Genomic DNA, 18,237 nt, shown 5'->3' with positions numbered 1-18,237 from the left:
ATCCCTGTATAGCCCTTTCATGCTCACGACTTTAACTAATTTTCCGTCATGTCTATGAGAGATGCCAGGGCCTCAAACATGACCCCCACCATCACCAAGCAGCGGGGAGGGTCTCCCCTGACAGGAGCATCTCTCTGCACACTCGTCACCTGGGTCCATGGGGTGGGACACACACCAGAGCCCATTCCTGGAGTTCCCACATGGAGCCTTGAGACTGCGTACAACTTGAGATCCCTAAACCAGTGTAACCAGGAATGCTTCCCCATAGAACAGTTGAAGGAGACCTTCAAGAAGGTGGAGAAGAAAACATAACAGGAGAGCCTGGCAGAACTGCAAAAGAACTCAGTTCAGTTCAGTTCAGTTCAGTCGCTCAGTCGTGTCCGACTCTTTGTGACCCCATGAATCGCAGCACGCCAGGCCTCCCTGTCCATCACCAACTCTCGGAGTTCACCCAGACTCACGTCCATCGAGTCAGTGATGCCATCCAGCCATCTCATCCTCTGTCGTCCCCTTCTCCTCCTGTCCCCAATCCCTCCCAGCATCAGAGTCTTTTCCAATGAGTCAACTCTTCCCATGAGGTGGCCAAAGTACTGGAGTTTCAGCTTTAGCATCATTCCTTCCAAAGAAATCCCAGGGCTGATCTCCTTCAGAATGGACTGGTTGGATCTCCTTGCAGTCCAAGGGAGGTCAAGAGTTTTCTCCAACACCACAGTTCAAAAGCATCCATTTTTCAGCGCTCAGCCTTCTTCACAGTCCAACTCTCACATCCATACATGACCACAGGAAAAACCATAGCCTTGACTAGACGAACCTTTGTTGGCAAAGTAATGTCTCTGCTTTTGAATATGCTATCTAGGTTGGTCATAACCTTCCTTCCAAGGAGTAAGCGTCTTTTAATTTCATGGCTGCAGTCACCATCTGCAGTGATTTTGGAGCCCCCAAAAATAAAGTCTGACACTGTTTGCACTGTTTCCCCATCTATTTCCCATGAAGTGATGGGACCGGATGCCATGATCTTCGTTTTCTGAATGTTGAGCTTTAAGCCAACTTTTTCACTCTCCACTTTCACCTTCATCAAGAGGCTTTTTAGTTCCTCTTCACTTTCTGCCATAAGGGTGGTGTCATCTGCATATCTGAGGTTATTGATATTTCTCCCAGCAATCTTGATTCCACCTTGTGTTTCTTCCAGTCCTGCGTTTCTCATGATGTACTCTGCATATAAGTTAAATAAACAGGGTGACAATATACAGCCTTGATGTACTCCTTTTCCTATTTGGAACCAGTCTGTTGTTCCATGTCCAGTTCTAACTGTTGCTTCCTGACCTGCATGCAGATTTCTCAAGAGGCAGATCAGGTGGTCTGGTATGCCCATCTCTTTCAGAATTTTCCAGTTTATTGTGATCCACACAGTCAAAGGCTTTGGCATAGTCAATAAAGCTCAGGCTGGTCCAATCCCGGGCACCACACCAGCCCAGCTTCTGCAGTGGGACTCCTGCTCAGCTCGGACCGTGGAGTTGACTGGCTGCCCCCCACATCCACTGTGCCCCTTTGTTAAACAACTTGTTTGTTGCTGTTACCATTACACGTGCCCAGTGGAGTTGCGTTTTCCAGCAGGAATTATGTTGCACAGCCAGGTCTCAAGATTTAGGTCTGCACGATGCTCCCCTGGACACCTGGAACAGCAGACCACGTTTGTTCCAGGGGGAGGTCTCTTTCTGCAGCCTTTTCCCCCCAGCGCCTCCCTCAGGGTCCAGCCCTGCTTCCTGCACTGCACTGGCTTACTCCCCTCAAAGCCCACCTTCCTTCATGGTGACCTGGGCACCATGTGACCCCTTGTCCCTCCATCTAAACTGCCAGAGTATTTAATGTCGACCAGCCTTAAGAAAGCTCTCTGGTTAGACATCGTGAAACTGCTATGAAAATTAAGTGGTTCTATGCCCTTCTGTCTGATCCTTGCCATCTGTTTTTCCAAATTCTTCCCACCTCCTTTAACTGACACATCGAGTTTCAGAAAGTTCTTTTAGTTCAAAAGTCATGGGATAGAGCATTTGTCAACCATCATAGTGACCATAGACTCAGGGAAGAATCATCAAGGGATGCTGTCTGGGGAAAAGTCTGATGAAGAATAGGAAGCTTACAGTGGACACAGAGCACAAAGATGGCTAAACATGGACAAAGAATCTGGCAGAAGACACCTGGTGAGCCTTTGTGCTCTCTTTGGAACTTATCTCTACGTCTGAAATCAGGAAAAGCCAAATACCTGAGTTCCTAGACACCAGAGGAGCACTCAGAAAATGGGTTTGGCACCTCTAAACACGAGATCAGGGCAGATCCTAGGGTCCTGAGACCAACTTAATTTGAGGGTCTGGGCATCCTTGCTGACGACCAGAAGGTAAGGAGGGGGAGGTGGCAATGTGACCCCCTCCTCAGAGAAATGAAGTCAGAAGCAATTAGCTTTTGTGTTTTCCCTGGTAGATTCCAAGAACCCCCAACCTGACTATAGGAGATAATTTCTTTCTTTAAAAAATTATTCCATAAAAGTATGAAAGTGAAAGTGTTAGTTGCTCGATCATGTCTGACTCTTTGTGACCCCTGGACTGTAGCCTGCCAAGCTCCTAGTGGATTAACAATATTATGCTAGTTTCTGGTGTATAGCAAAGTGATTCAGTTATACATATATATAATAATTTGCATCTGCTAATCCTAAATTCCCAATTAATCCCTCCCCGTGCCGTCCTTGGCAACCACAAGTCTGTTCTCTATATCTGTGAGCCTGTTTCTGTTTCATAGAGAATTTCACTTGTGTCATATTTTAGATTCCACACATAAGTGATACCACGTGATATTTGTCTTTGTCCAACTTACTTCACTTAGTATGATCATCTCCAGGTCTATCCACGTTGCTGCAAATGGCATTGTTTCGTTCTTTTTTATGGCTGAGTAATATTCCAAGGAGAGAATTTCTTTTTTTTTATTTTTATTTTTTAGAATTTCTTAGACATAGTTCCTATTATTGGTCTCATTACCATGTAGAACAATCTTGCCTATCACTGAGCAACAAATTAACTTTGTTGTAAATTTGAGAAGGTTCCAATCCTAGTTATTGGTGTTGTTACTATTACTGTTTGGCTCAGTGTTATTAGTTTCTTATTCAGGTAGCTTAGATCTTCCTTTATAAATGTAAAGGAACTTAGGAGGACTCAGCCTTGATTTCTCTCTTTGCTTCCAGGCCTGCTGTGCTGTGTCTGAGGTGTCTCCTGAACTTTATAGGCAGCCTTGTTATATAAGGGTCTGAGTTGAGCTTTGATATCAATCAGAGTTCAATTCTAGTGCATGCAGTTCCAGGGTTCAATTCCAGCGCGTGCAACCTAAGCAAGGTGAATTTGGAAACACCCTGGTGGGACATTGAGGTAAATGAATGCACTTTTAATTTGTACTACTTAATTTTAATGCACTATTTAATTAATTCTGTTTTCTTTTTTTGGCCTCACTGCACAGCATACAGGATCCTATTCCCTGACCAAAGACTGAACCCATGCCCCCTGAAATAGAAGCATGGACTGCCAGGGAATTCCCTGGATGAATGCACTTTAGCTGAAGTTCAAGTAAAACACTTAAGGCACATTTACATCACTTTTATGATTTCCTCACTTCAAACAACTTGTTTGATTCATCAGTGCTAAATGTATCAGATGAAAAGCCTCCCAGTGTGTTTTGCTACAAACACTGGTGAGAAGCAGAAACCCATCTGTTTTGTACATTTGCCCCATATTCTCCCAGAACAATTGGCTGGGGGTCTTTCCCAATGGCTCTCCAACATGGCTACTCACTGGAACAATCTGATGATTGGGTCCCCTCCAGACCTCCCTTTAAAGACCTGGGAAGGGAATTCCATGGCAGTCCAGTGGTTGCTGCTGCTGTTGCTGCTAAGTCACTTCAGTCATGTCCGACTCTGTGCGACCCCATAGATAGCAGCCCACCAGGCTCCCCCATCCCTGGGATTCTCCAGGCAAGGACACTGGAGTGGGTTGCCATTTCCTTCTCAATGAATGAAAGTGAAAAGTCAAAGTGAAGTTGTTCAGCTGTGTCTGACTCTTCATGACCCCATGGACTGCAGCCTACCAGGCTCCTCCGTCCATGGGATTTTCGAGGCAAGAGTACTGGAATGGGGTGCCATCGCATTCTCTGAGTCCAGTGGTTAGGGCTTTGCAATTCCATTGCAGGGGGCTCGGGTTTGACTTCTGGTCAGGGAATTAAAATCCTGCATGCTGTGCATGGCAGCCAAAAACAAACAAATAAAATAATAAAAATTTAAAAAATAAATGAAGACCTGGGAAGGCCTGGACTGGTGATTTTCAGGTTCCACTCAGTTGAGCACAACTGATCTGCATTATTGCTCAGGTCCGTGGCTATATCTGCAAGAGTCAGATGGAGAGTTTTAGCCTCCACTCTGCCCTTCCAGGCAAAGCCAACCTGGGGGGCCTCCACAGATAATCCTAGAGTTGCGCTGAGGAGCCTGAACCCCTGGAGGGAAGCTCCAGAGAGGAGCAAGGGCACCGGGGTAAGTCCATGCTGTGACAGTGGTGAATGTCGCACACTGTACGTTTTCTGGATGAATAGAGATGAATTTAGCCAGGACACCTGGGTGTGGGGAGTGAGAAGTGGGTGAGCTTGAGGAGGGACATTTCAGGGGCAGGGAACTAACAAAAAGTGATTATTAAGAGATCATATTATATTGTGTGTGAAACTTTTGAAAACTGTAAAGCACTATAGAATTTAAAGAATAATTCAATAAAAATAAAATTCAGTTTAGTTCAGTCACCGAGTCATGTCCAACTCTTTGTGACCCCATGAACCGCAGCACGCCATGCCTCCCTGTCCATCACCAACTCCAGGAGCTTACTCAAGCTCATGTCCATTGAGTCAGTGATGCCATCCAACCAACTCATCCTCTGTTGTCCCCTTCTCCTCCTGCCTTCAATCTTTCCCAGCATCAGGGTCTTTTCAAATCAGTCAGTTCTTCACATCAGGTGGCCAAAATATTGGAGTTTCAGCATCAGTCCTTCCAATGAACACCCAGGACTGATTTCCTTTAGGATGGACTGGTTGGATCTCCTTGCAGTCCAAGAGAATCTCAAGAGACTTCTCCAACACCACAGTTCAAAAGCATCAATTCTTCAGCACTCAGCTTTTAATTGAAAATAAATAAATAACACTTCTGGGGATCTCTTTTGGAGATCTTTACTTTTACCACCAAAAAAACAAAAAAAGGCAGAAGAAGAAATGGTAGAGCTTGGTGCAAGCCTAGTTCTGCCTGGTGGTTTCATTTTTTAAGTCCCCAGAACAAGGATCAAACCCTGTGCCCCCTGCATTTGGAGCACAGTCTTAACCACTGGACCTTCCCTAATGATGTTTTGTTTCTCTAGATGGATTAACCAACACCAAACATTCTGTGTGCTGTTCTTATCTGCCAGATGCCTTTAGCCAGGATCTCAAGGACTCACTGGTAATAGCAGATATTTTAAATTAAAGCCAAGATATTTGAAAGGTCATTCTGAAGAAAAGTCCAGGAAACGGGCTCTCACATAGTGAATTACTCAGTAGGATCCAAGATAGTCAACACTTTCCAGCAGGTCACCCAATCTCTCCTCTTCAGCAAGAAACTGACTACATACCAGTGATCATCATCGGTACAAAGTACACTACTTAGTGTTGTTGGATAAGGCGGTAGTTTGCAGACCTTTGTCCTCTGGTACCAGTAATAAGTGACTACTCGATGAGTATGTTACAAGATGGTAGACTTGACCCCAGGACTGTGGTTGCAGACTCCGGTGGGGCCAGCTTCCTAAGAACATTGTTAATAAAAGGTTATCAGTCTGACAAGCTTAGGCTTGTCAAACCAGTGTCTGGCTCCCAATAGGCCCTATGCAGGTGTCTGCTATTGACACAAACTCCAAAATCTACTACTACTAAGTTGCTTCAGTCGTGTCCGACTCTGTGCGACCCAATAGACTGCAGCCCACCAGGCTCCCCCGTCCCTGGGATTCTCCAGGCAAAATCTACTACAGGGTACTAATTATTTCCTTGTAAATTCTGAGCTGCAGTGCAATGCTGGGATTCCAGGGAGCAGGAATCTTGCTTAGAGCACGTGGGTATCCACAGCGCCGAACAATGATTCTCTACCCTGGGTTTGTAAGTGGTATTTATTCAGTTGAACCATGAGCTTGAAGATGAAGTCTTGTTTCAACAAGTACTGGTCAGGTACGTGCAGCACGCAGGGATGCAGAGATGGTAAGAGGGAAAGATTACAGCGACCATGACCTTGTGCAAGGCGCAGTGCCCTTTATAACCTCCCAGCAGCCCTGTCTCTATTTTTCCAGGAGGAAATTGAAGTCTTAAGGAACCGGGTAAACTGCCAGACCATCTAACACCACGGCCACCTCCACCCTCATCAGGTGGAGTACGCCCCCGAGTACACCCTGAAGGAGAGACTCTACGGGTTAAGAACTAAAGGAGACCCGGAGCATCCTCTTTCCAGAGGACTCCAAATGTTGGGGGACCCGAGCGCCCCCTCTGCTGCCAGAAGCACCCCTCTTCCTAACACTGGGGAGTAGGCTGGAAGGGAAGGAACGGAGACTCGAGGGGCTCCTTCGCTGTGCGGGACGCCAGGCGCAGGGCGAGCTCCTGGAAGCCCCTTCAGTCCGTCTCCAGGCTCCCGGGCTCTGCGCACCGGGACGCAGGTCTCCGTGCCTTCAAAGCGCTGCGCGACAGCCACGCCAGCGCCCCAAACCTTGGGCAGGGGCCAAACGGTCACTTCCCCGCCCTCCAGGCGCGGTATGCAAATCCGAGCACCAGGAAGTAGCTGGGACCTCCCGGCCAAGCTCGGCGACGGCCAGTTCCTCCTCCGCTGCTCCGGGCCGCCGCCGCCGCTCGCTTCGGGCCGTGGCGCCTCCGGGCCGGTCGCCCTGCAGCCTCCAGCCCGCGGCAGGCGGGGCGGCCGCGCCACCCGGGTCCCCGCCCGCACCCCGCACTCCGCGCGCCCCCGCCCCGTCCTGCCCCGCCGGGCCGCCCCGTCGCGGCCCCAGCTCGGACCCCCGGCCACCGTGGAGCGCCGCCGCCGCCCCGCGACTCACACACGGAGCTGGTGAGTTCCGGGCAGGACCCGGGCGGGGTGGAGGGGGTAGCGCGCGGCGGGGCGGTGAGTACGCTCGGATGCCTTCCGCCCGCGGAGACTCGCCCCCGGGAGCGCGATCGCGGGGGCGGGCGGCTCCGCAGGTGTCTCAGTGCCCCGGGCGCAGGGGCGGGGCGGGCGCACCGCGGGGCCCTCCTGCGCTGCCCCTAGGGCCGGATGCTGTCCCCGCGCGGGTGGGGAAGCCGGTCTCCACGCGGAGCGCGCGCGCGGCGGGGATCCCCGGGGGACCCCAGGCCTGCACAGTCCGGTATCCCCTCCGGGCCCGGGGCCCCTCCGCGAACCGCGGGCATCTGCCCTCCTCGGGGCCCGGGCGGAGCTTGACGCCCGGGCTCTGCGGCGGAGGCGGTGCGCACCCTCCCGCCGAGCCCGGCGCCTCCCGGCCTGCGGAACCGCAGCCCCGAGCCCCCTGCGGCCGAGAGGAAGCGAGAGTTATTTTAAGAATTCAGGGGTTGCCTTTCCTTCGCCTTGGGGGAAGGGTGTGAGCGTCAGTTCCCACTTTCCTGCGTTATCTCGGCCACTGTGGTGTCTTCGAGATGCTGAGCATTTGTTATGTTCCATCTAATAGCAAGCGTGATCGTGGGGTGTGTGTGTATGTGTGTGTCTGTCTGTTTGAATTACCCCAAATCCACCCAACTTCTTCGTCATCTCAGAAACTCGAGTTGAACCCAGGCTTCTCAGTTTCCTAGCTAAGTGTGAACTGGGGCCCGTTACTGAAATTCTCGGTTAGGGTTTCCTTGTCTACCTTCTGAGCTATTTATTGCATGTAAAGCCCCAAGCACATACTAGGCATTCCATAAACGGTGCTGTTATTATTGCAAATAATTCTATCCATAACAACGAGGCTCCCTGGTTCTTTGCAATTTGATGATTTTAAACCTAAGACAGCTTATCCAATTTAGCCACTTGACCTTACTGATACACTGCATAATAAATACACCAGTGATTTACTGTCGCAAAGCAGGGCCCGGAGTCTGACTCAGGCTAAGAACAAGCCAATGAGGAGGTTTGACTTACTTTTGATTTCTTGGCTACCCCCAGCTGGCTGTAGGGTTCAGAAGGGGTGGGGGATGGGGGGGGTTTGGGGGGTGGGTCTCTCTCCAGCACCTTCTAAAGCAGGGTGGAGGGGAATAGGCACTTACTGAGTCCTCTGAATCTGTCCTGATAAGGTAAGCTCTGCTGGAAAAGGGTAGGATTCAGGTGGCTCCTAGTTCTCTCGTGGAAGTCGGTGTTTTGAGGCTTGAAGTCATTTAATTTGATCACAAGAGGTTCTTGGTGATTGGTCCTCTTTGGATGCAGAATGGGGTAACCTTCTTCCTGAGAGAAGAATAGAGGGCAGCCGATGTGAAGGGAGAGAAAACAGGAACCAGGAAGCCTGAGTTTGGGTGTCTTCCATCACTTATCAGAACTGTGATTTGGGATAAATTACTTGGATCATTTATCCCATCAACATCTCCTTCACAATGGTAATTACAATTATATTATGATTTGCCCATATGTGTGTAGTCTGTTTTCACCACTACAATGAAATCCTGAAAACAGCTTTGTCTGGTTTGTCCAAAACGCCAGCCCTGGTGCCTGTCACATGGTCAAGATTGCTTGGAAGAAGGAAAGAGGGTCTCCAAGCCTCACCCTGTGCAAGTCTGAGGAACAGGGCTGGCCTCTAAGGCATCTGTAGGCCACTGGCCCTCTAGTCCTGGCTTTTAAAATGGAAATTGGAGGAAGTTGACTGTCAAGTTATCCCAGCGCTAGAGTTCTCAGCTCAGGACTGGTTTCCATGCTTGTAACACTGAGAGAGAAGTCTTGATTTGAAGTGCTAAGATGCAGCCTGTAAAGCTGACATCTGGGCAAGCTGTTATGCAATCAAAAAGACACACAACATCCTAGAATCATCAATGTTGGAAAGGTTTGTAGAGTACTTGTGTGATACCTGAATGCTGCCCATGGCATTCTCTTAGCAGAAAAGTGGTCCAGCGAGGTAGTGATTCAATGATTCCCAAAGCCTTTTAGTTCCATTATTTTTGTATTAAAAAAAAAAATCACCAAAACTTTTGAGATGCCAACTGGTTCAAATGAATATATGGGTTTGTAAATTACAACGTGAAATCATATCATCCATAAACGAACCCATATTCATTTAAAACCTGCACAAATCGGAGCACATGCCCCCCAGCATGGAACATTGCTGTGGCCCGCTCACACCATTGATCTGTGACCTCTGTGTCCTCAGGCATGGGGAGAGTTGAAAAGAAAAGGTCATCGCATCACTAGTTGGGCCGCTTATCGGTGACATGTTGATGTCAGAGACAGTCTCAGACCTTTCCTTGGCTCCTTCTGCCAATGGTGGTACTGATGATTTTTGCCGATCCAGGGCTCTGAAGCCTTCTGAACACTGATTTCCTCCAAACCTTTCAGGACCCTGCACAGTAGGCAGGGGCCAAAAAATGAGGGTGAGGAGGGTTGGCATGATCAGTGTCACAGGCCTGATTAAGTGACATCATTGGGCCTAGTAGGTATGTTTTCCACTCCAGCTCGGACAGCTTTTCCCACTTTCCTGCCTTTGGATCTGTAGTAGGTACTCCATTACTTAAAAGTAAAGAACTCGTCATTTAATAAACATTTTAAGGACAGAATCACAAGGTCATCTTCTTCTATCACATGGAGATGGTCTGCACTAAGGGACTGTTAGAGTAAATGAGCAGGTGGACCAGTGAGCAGGGTGCAGAGGCTGTTGTGTCGAGCTGAGTTTCTGTGTCTTTCAACTTTGCTACCTGCTCAGGGCAGGGGGAGGTCTGATAACTCCCCAGATGACATCTGTCCTGGTCACTGTCAGAGCAGCACTAGTGACTGCCTTCAGGACTGTTCCATGCTTATGGGTCAGCATGTTGTTTAGTCGCTAAGTCGTGCCCAGCCCTTTTGCGACCCCATGGACTGTAGCCCACCAGGCTCTTGTATCCTTGGGATTTCCCAGGCAAGAATCCTGGAGTAGGTTGCCATTTCCTTTTCCAGAGGATCTTCCTGACCCAGGGATCAACTGGAGTCTCCTGCATTGGCAGGCGTAATCTTTACCACTGAGCCACCTGGGAAGCCTCTGGGACAGTATAAAAGTACTCAATGATACTTTGTAAAAAAGTTCCCCCTAGCTTCTTTATAAACCCTACAAGCCTCCTTGTGTGGTTGTTATAGCAGTAAGAGGTGTCATTCGAGGGGAATATACAAGGTGAGGAGACAGGGCCCATGGGATGCATGTGGAAATATGCAGCCTCCTTCCTGGGCTCCTGTTGTGGACCAGGCTCATCCTAAGTCCACACTCCTATAATGGATAAACATTCCCTCCCAGCTTTTAAGATTGATGAGGAGAAGGACAAGGAAGAGGAAGTTGGTCAGAAGTACTGAAAAATTTCTTACAGCTGCCTGGTTTCCTGATACTTAAATTGTGAAACCTTGAGTTCAGTCTCTCATCATTTCTGACATTTATTTTGAGTAAGTTCCCATTTGGGGGAGAAGCCCATGTGTAGAAAATAGTATGGAAATCTGCCCATAGTGGTGGTTTAGTTGCTAAGGCCTGTCTCACTCTTGCTACCCCACTGACTGTAGGCGCCTCTGTCAATGGGATTTTCGAGGTGAGAATACCGGAGTGGGTAGCCATGCCATTGCCTTCTCCAAGGGACCTTCCCCACTCAGGAATCGAACCCGGGTCTCATACATTGCAGGCAGGTTATTTACTGACTGAGCTGCGAGGGAAGCCCTGCCCATGGAGGGATTCAAATTTTTGGAACACACCAGTTTAAAGACTCGGACCTTCTTTCAGATTCTCTTGACTACATTAGCTGGAGGGGCTGTCTTGTCATTTAGAACAACAGGTTTCAGGAGTTACTTGGGATGATGTGTGGAAAAGGCTCACCCATGCTGGCAGGTTGCAGGGGCTATTATCACCCTGGTTCTTCATTCTCGGGCTTTGTCTTCAGTCTTGTCCTGACCTTCACTTTGCCTTGTTGTTGTTCTTGTTCAGTTGCTCAGTTGCGTCACTTTTCCCGACCCCACAGGCTACAGCACGCCAGCAGGCTTCCTTGTCCTTCACCATCTTCCGGAACCTGCTCAAACTCATGTCCATTGAGTTGGTGATGCCATCCAACCTCTCATCCTCTGTCATCCCTTTTCTCCTCCTGCTTTCAATTTTTCCCAGCATCAGGGTCTTTTCCAGTGAGTCGGATCTTTACATCAGGTGGTCGAAGTATTAGAACTTCAGCATCAGTCCTTCCAGTGAATATTCAGGGCTGATTTCCTTTAAGATTGACTGGTTTGAGCTCCTTGCAGTCCAAGGTACTCTCAAGAGTCTTCTCCAACACCACAGTTCAAAAACATCAATTCTTGGGCCCTCAGCCATCTCTAGCTCTCCCATCCATATAAGACTACTGGAAAAACCATAGCTTTGACTATACAGACCTTTGGCAAAATAATGTCTCTGCTTTCTAGTATGCTGTCTAGGTTGGTCATAGATTTTCTTACAAGGAGCGTCTTTTAATTTCATGGCTGCAGTCACTGTCTGCATCTTAGTACTGACTAAGCATCAACACTCCTGATTTGCTGCCAAGCTGTTTAATGATAGTTGTATTTATAATCAGAATACAATTTTCCTTTTAGAGAACTCTTCCAAAGTGTTGATTACTTATCTCTGCTTTATTCACCATCAATGTATGTCCACTCTCTCTTCTCTAACTCCCCTCTTCAACTCCTTTCTCACTGTCTTACAGAGCCTGCAAGCCATGCATTGCTAGGAATTGACCATTATTGGTTAACCTCAGTGTAACTGTGTTCTTTCTTCATTGTGCTTAGATGTGTAAGTGATGCTCCATAAAATGATGGATGAATGGGCGTATGTTAACAGAGACCATTGGATGGATGTTTCTTGGTGTGGGCTCTGCTCTTAATGAGCTGTAGGACTTGGGGAAGAAGTCTTCATCAAGAGGTTCAGAGGGTCTTTAAGTGTCTCATTTCCTTTTTACCATTCACACTTGAGACACAGTCAGATATTGTTGGGCCTGCCCACACTCCCCCCTTTCTTTTTTTTTTAAATTTTATTTAACACCAAAACATTTTGTATTGGGGTATAGCCAATTAACAATGTGGTGATAGTTTCAGGTGAACAGCAAAGGGACTCAGCCCTACAAATACATGTATCCATTCTCCCCCCAAATCCCTCCCATCTAGACTGGCACATAACATTGAGCAGAGTGCCATGTGCCATATAATAGGTTTTTGTTGGTTATTCTTTTTAAATAGCAGCGTGTACATGACCTTCCCAAAGTCCTTAACTATCCCTTCTTCCCGGCAACCATGAGTTCGTTTTCTAAGTCTGTGAGTCTCTTTCTGTTTTATAAGTTCATGTGTACCATTTCTTTTTTAGATTCCACATATAAAGGATGTCATATGATATCTCTCCTTCTCTGCCTGGCTTACTTCACTCAGTGTGACTTTCTAAGTCCATCCATGTCGCTGCAAATAGCCTTATTTCATTCGTTTTAATGGCTGCCCACTCCTCCCTTCCTGTAAGCATCTAACTTCACTCTCTGTATTGATCCCGAGTCATGCTGGTTGGAAGCTCATTGTCAGCTCTCCCCAGTTCTCTCTCCACTGGTCCAGTGTTTGGTGGGAGCTATGGTGACTTTTCGGCGCTGGCCTGGGTCCCCAGTGAGATGGTAAGGCAGGTCTGGGTTCATCCTGCCTCCAGCCAGAGTAGAGATGTCTCCCAGATGCTGGGCCTTCTGGGTGCCTCCAGTCTTCCTGGAAATGTTAACCCACACAGGGGCGAGGGCAGCTGAGAAGCCTGTCTCAGAGAGACCGTCTGGAGAGGGAGGCTCACTTCTGCTTTCCACGGGGAAGCTGGGTCACAGAGCGCAGAGCTGCAGCAGGAGGCCGCAAGAAAGTGGTACTTCCTTCTGCTTTGAAGGCCCAGGCCCGTCATTTGCCTGCAGCCCCACCTTCCTCACCACCCAGCCCTGCTTTTTCCTCTGGGTTGGGGTTCTTTCTACCATCTTCTCTGCAGTTGGTCCTTGAGAAGGCGGAAAGGAGGGGAGGGGAGGGAGGAACGAATGAAGCCAGTCCTCAGTGCAGAGCCTCCTGGGGTGGGGAGACTCCCACGGCCATGCTGGATTGTTCAGCCACAGAAAGATGTTCGTTTTGAAATTCTCCATCATGGAAATCATTACAAAACTCCGAATAGAGGTTTTGAAATCTTTTAATGTTCAGGCAGTATAATTATTTCTTAATCTTAACTACAGTGGATCAATACTGTTTTAAAAAGTCTTTAAGCTCTGAGTGTTAGTTGCTCAGTCATGGCCAGCTCTTTGTGACACCCATGGGTATAGCCTGCCAGGCTCCTCTGTCCAGGGGATTTTCCAGGCAAGAATACTGGAGAGGGTTGCCATTTCCTTCTCTAGGGGATCTTCCTGACCCAGGGATCAAACCTGGGTCTCCTGCATTTGCAGATAGATTTTTTACTATCTGAGCAACCAGCCTCTCCTTAAATACTTGGGGTAGATCAGTGACCTTTCAAACTTCTTTTACTTTGATCCATATCAAGAAGCATCATGTTTTATCTTGTGCCAGAATGTACATCCATCTGTATGCAAAGAAAGAGGAAGAGAGAAAGATAGTTTGGTGAAAAGCCCCTCCCCACAGCTTGTAGGGGGTGGGGAGTGTGACCCCAGGCAGTCCTCTGAGGCCAGCTTGGTGAGATGTAGAATATACAGAAGTGAGGAATCCCTGGTGACTTGGTGGTTAGGACTTTCTGCTTTCACTGCTGTGGCCTGGGTTCAGTCCTTGGTCTGGGAACTATGATCCAGCAAGCAGCTTGGCCCCAAAATAACTACATAAGTAAAGTAAAATGCACAGAGGTGAGCCCAGCTATTCTATAAGCTTCTGTCCAATAAGGTTTATTACACAAACACAAATTAAGATACATCTGGCTTTCCATGTGGCGCTAGTGGTAAAGAACCTTCCTGCCAATGCAGGAGACATAAGAGATGCGGGTTTGATCCCTGGGTTGGGAAGATCCCCTGGAGGAGGGCACGGCAGCCCACTCCAGTATTCTTGCCTGGAGAATCCCATGGACAGAGGAGCCTGGCAGGCTACAGTCCATGGAGTCACAAAGAATCGAATATGACTGAAGCAAATTAGCAGGCATACAATGAATGGTGTACCTTGTAAATATCTTTATTTTTTTATTCCAATTTTATTTTATTTTAATGTTTATTTTATAATTTATTTATTTTAATTAGAGGCTAATTACTTTACAATATTGTATTGGTTTTGCCATACATCAGAATTATACTTACTAGTGTGAAAGATGTTCTTTAAAAAGCTGAACACAAGCTGAACAGTAATCATATATTACCATTTCTGAAATACAATATTTATGTTGATACAATGATAAACTATGAATATCAGTGATTTTTTTATAGTAAAGTTTTCAATACTGATTTTCTCTGGGTGGTGGGTGAATGCTGATTTTTCTTTTTTACATCTTTCTTTTGTTACAAAGATTATGACTTATGTGGTTTTAGGACAGTGGTGTGATGGGCGATGACGCGTAATAGGCTGGCGAGACAGCAGAAACTTTAAGGCAAAGGTGGTCCTTTTGATGGTTGTGTGGATATCGTTGTGGGCAGACCGACCCTAGAGGAACTCGTGCACTGCAGATGGTGTAAGCAGACATAATATTTCCCTAAAGAAGTGTCTACTGATATTTACTCATATTTAGTACTGAGTTTCTTGAGAACCTACTATCCTTTAGGCCCAGTTTCAGGGAGGAAACCCCGAAGGGGAGAAGGGGTCTGGGGTGGGGAGAACAGACCCGTTCGCACAGCATCCCTGGGCGGCCAGGCAGTGATGAGGCAGTTTGCGCAGGCGCAAAGGAGCCGTGCCCCCAGGACCCTCAGTGTTGGATTTCACTGTGAAGACCAAGGTGAATCTTGTGGAAAGTCTTTGTGGGAAACTGTTTTTTCCCCCATCACAATCACTTTCTTGACTAGACTCTTCTGTAACAAAGTATTGATGATGTTGCCAAAAAATATAGAGACAGGGAGACAATCAGTAATGGCTAAGTGTCCTCTGAATAGGTGAGTGTCATCCTCTGAATAGGTGGATGATTAACAGGGGGAGGGACGTGGACTTCCACGGAGATTAACTGGGGCCAGAAAGTAGTATTTATTGCCTTTGTACATGACCTAAGACTCGTTTGTAGACACTAGCGAGCAGATACTTGGTCACTCCCCTGGGAGGTGATGACCTTGCCCAGACATTTATCTGACTCTTCCTGATGAGGCAACACTGCTGAGGGGAAAAAGGAGTTGAGTTCTAAGTTTCTGTAGGGTTATTAGTATTTTCCATTTGACTTAAATGCAGACTGTTGGGATTTCCCTGCAGTCCAGTGGTCAGGACTCTGGGCTCTCAGTGCAGGAGACATGGGCTCAATTCCTTGGTGAGGAACTAAGATTCCCAAAGGGTGCTGATAAATAAGTAAATAAATAAATGGAGACTGCTGTACAGCAGCGGCTTGGTGTTGGCCTTGTTCTTACCATATACAAATTAGTGTGTTTAAAAACATCACCATAACCAGGAATGGCAACAGTTGGACAAAACGGGATAATTGGGCAATTCTGCAAGGAATGCCTTTGCATAATCAGAGATGACCTGTTGAATACATGCTGTATTCAGTGCCTGCTGCATGCTAAGTTGCATCAGTCATGTCCAACTGTTTGCAACCTTATGGACTGCAGCCCCGAGGGATTATTAGTTTTAAACTTGAGAGGAGATAGTGTACTGTGGTGGAAAGAAGATGGTCTTCCAGGTGACACAAATCAGAAGTCAGGTGAACTTCTGATCTGCCTGGGGCACCAGGAATCACCAGAGGCTATGGGGTAAGCTCGGTGTTCTTGGCATTCAAAGATGCCCTCAGGAGTGGGACATGGGGCCATAGCGTGGTTCTCAGAGCGAGATTGTTTTTGCCCTGGACAGGTGAACACAGCACCTTGCAAACAGGACAGGGCTCCTGGTGACGGGGGATGATGCTTGGTCAGGGAGGGCTGGGGGAGAAGGAATTTACCACTTGGAGACCTTAAAGAGAGGCATCCTTAAATAATGAGAGACTTTATCATCTGAGGAGTGATGGAACAACACAATAGTGCGTGTGCTCCCTGCTTCAAATAAGTGGCTAATACACAGTTTATGGTCATCAGGGTAATTAAACACGCACCCCAAGAGTTGGCTTTTGTCTCTCTGGGCCATGTTGACTTTTCCAACTGTTTCAACTTTAATGCATGGCAAGTGTACATAAAAAACGAAATTCAACAAGTTCAGTTATGTAACTGTCTACATACCTTTTATTTTATGGTTTTCAATTACTTTAAAAGTTTTAAATAAGTGAAGATAACCACTAAATGAGAAATTAATGGTCATTTTCCATAAATTCCTGTATCTGTGGATAACCTTTCAAATTTTTAATAGAAAAAATATCTGAGGAGTTTGGTAAATGACTTGAATGTTACCTTATTGCTATAGTCCTGTCTTCAGCTAAGGCCGTGCTGCACAGCCCCATTTAACAAATGACTCATCCCCTCTGCTGTCAGCCACTGGACTCTGGACATCACCTGTCTACCTTGGTGTCCAACATGAAAATCAGACTCTCAGAGGAGAAAGATATCTTAGCTGTGTTTCTCGAACATAGGCCTTATCAAGCAGTCACTTTCTCTTGAGCACTGGGTCTCAAAAGTTAGCGTCTGTCCCAGTGATTCTAACAGTGGTAAAGGAGGTCACGTTGTGAGAAGCACTGTGACAGGTATATTCCTGTTGGCCAAAGTGGCCCATTTCACTTTTGTCCAGCTGTGGATATTAAAAAGCTTTTTTGTCTTGTACTGCAATGTCTTATTTCTATAGTTTCTGCTTGTTGGTTCTAGTTCTACACTGCTTCTGCACAGTTGAAGCCAGCGGTGTTGGACTGACTATCCAACCGTTGTGGCTGTAAGTATGGAATGTGTAGGGACATTCATACTGTCCACCCAGCACTATTACTTCACCTCTCTTCTAACAGAGCCCAGATTATGTCACGATCCAGCTTCTCCATGGAAGTTTCTGCAGAAGTTTTCCACATCCCTGTCTATATAAACTGGCTCTGATTGGTCAAATGCTACTATTCTTACCAGTGATTGGTTCATGAGTGGTGTACTTTGGGTTGAATGGTAATCAGTGAAAAAAGTGATGCTCCATAGATGGTCCTAAGATACAAACAGAAAAGGTGTAGGAGAGAGAGGAGAGAAGGAAAGTCAGATCTGGTCAAAAGATAAAGAAATACAACACAATATGTGAAAGTCCGGAAACTGGAAATTGGAAGGGAGATAGTATAAGTTATTCTCATCAGTAATTTGAGATGTGTACTGTGTGTGGTTGTCTGCTCTGTGTTTGTCCTAGTCGCACAGACCGGTGTGGAATTAATGCTGATAACTGGGCTTCTGTAATCACAGTGGATTTTTTAAAATGTATATTTATTGGGAGAAAAGTTATGACAAACCTAGACAGTGATTAAAAAGCAGATACATCACTTGGCCAACAAAGGTCTGTATAGTCAAAGCCATGGTCTTACCAGTAGTCACATATGAATGTGAGAGTTGGACCGTAAAGAAGATTGATCACCCAAGAAATGACGCTTTTGAATTGTAATGCTGGAGAAGACTCTTGAGAGTCCCTTGGACAACAAGGAGATCAAACCAGTCAATCCTAAAGGAAATCAACCCAGAGAGAGATTCATTGGAAGGACTGATGCTGAAGCTCTAATACTTTGGCCACCTGATTCAAAGGACTGACTCATTGGAAAAGACCCTGATGCTGAGAAAGATTGAGGGAAGGAGGAGAAGGGGGTGACAGAGATGAGATGGTTGGATGGCATCACCGACTCAATGGACATGAGTTCGAGCAAACTCCGGGAGATGGTGAAGGACAGAGAAGCCTGGCGTGCTGCAGCCCATGGGGTCGCAGAGAGTCGGACACTACTG

The 18,237-nt window shown here is 47.0% G+C and overlaps 1 protein-coding gene across 2 annotated transcripts in view; it reads left to right on the top strand.

The window, feature by feature from the left end:
* Positions 1-6,863: 6,863 nt before the first annotated feature.
* The window catches only part of LYN (LYN proto-oncogene, Src family tyrosine kinase), a 109,250-nt gene continuing 97,876 nt past the window's right edge, over positions 6,864-18,237 (top strand). For both annotated transcript variants that reach the window (XM_070382387.1, XM_070382386.1), the window contains exon 1: positions 6,864-7,144. The gene's annotated coding sequence lies outside the window, so the exon portion shown is untranslated. The remainder of the gene's footprint in view (positions 7,145-18,237) is intronic.

The sequence above is a fragment of the Bos mutus genome, chromosome 14, assembly GCF_027580195.1.
Source record: "Bos mutus isolate GX-2022 chromosome 14, NWIPB_WYAK_1.1, whole genome shotgun sequence".
NCBI classification, from domain to species: Eukaryota; Metazoa; Chordata; class Mammalia; order Artiodactyla; family Bovidae; genus Bos; species Bos mutus.
The sequence above is the reverse complement of the archived record's forward strand: the minus strand, read 5'-3'. Positions and strand labels throughout refer to the sequence as shown.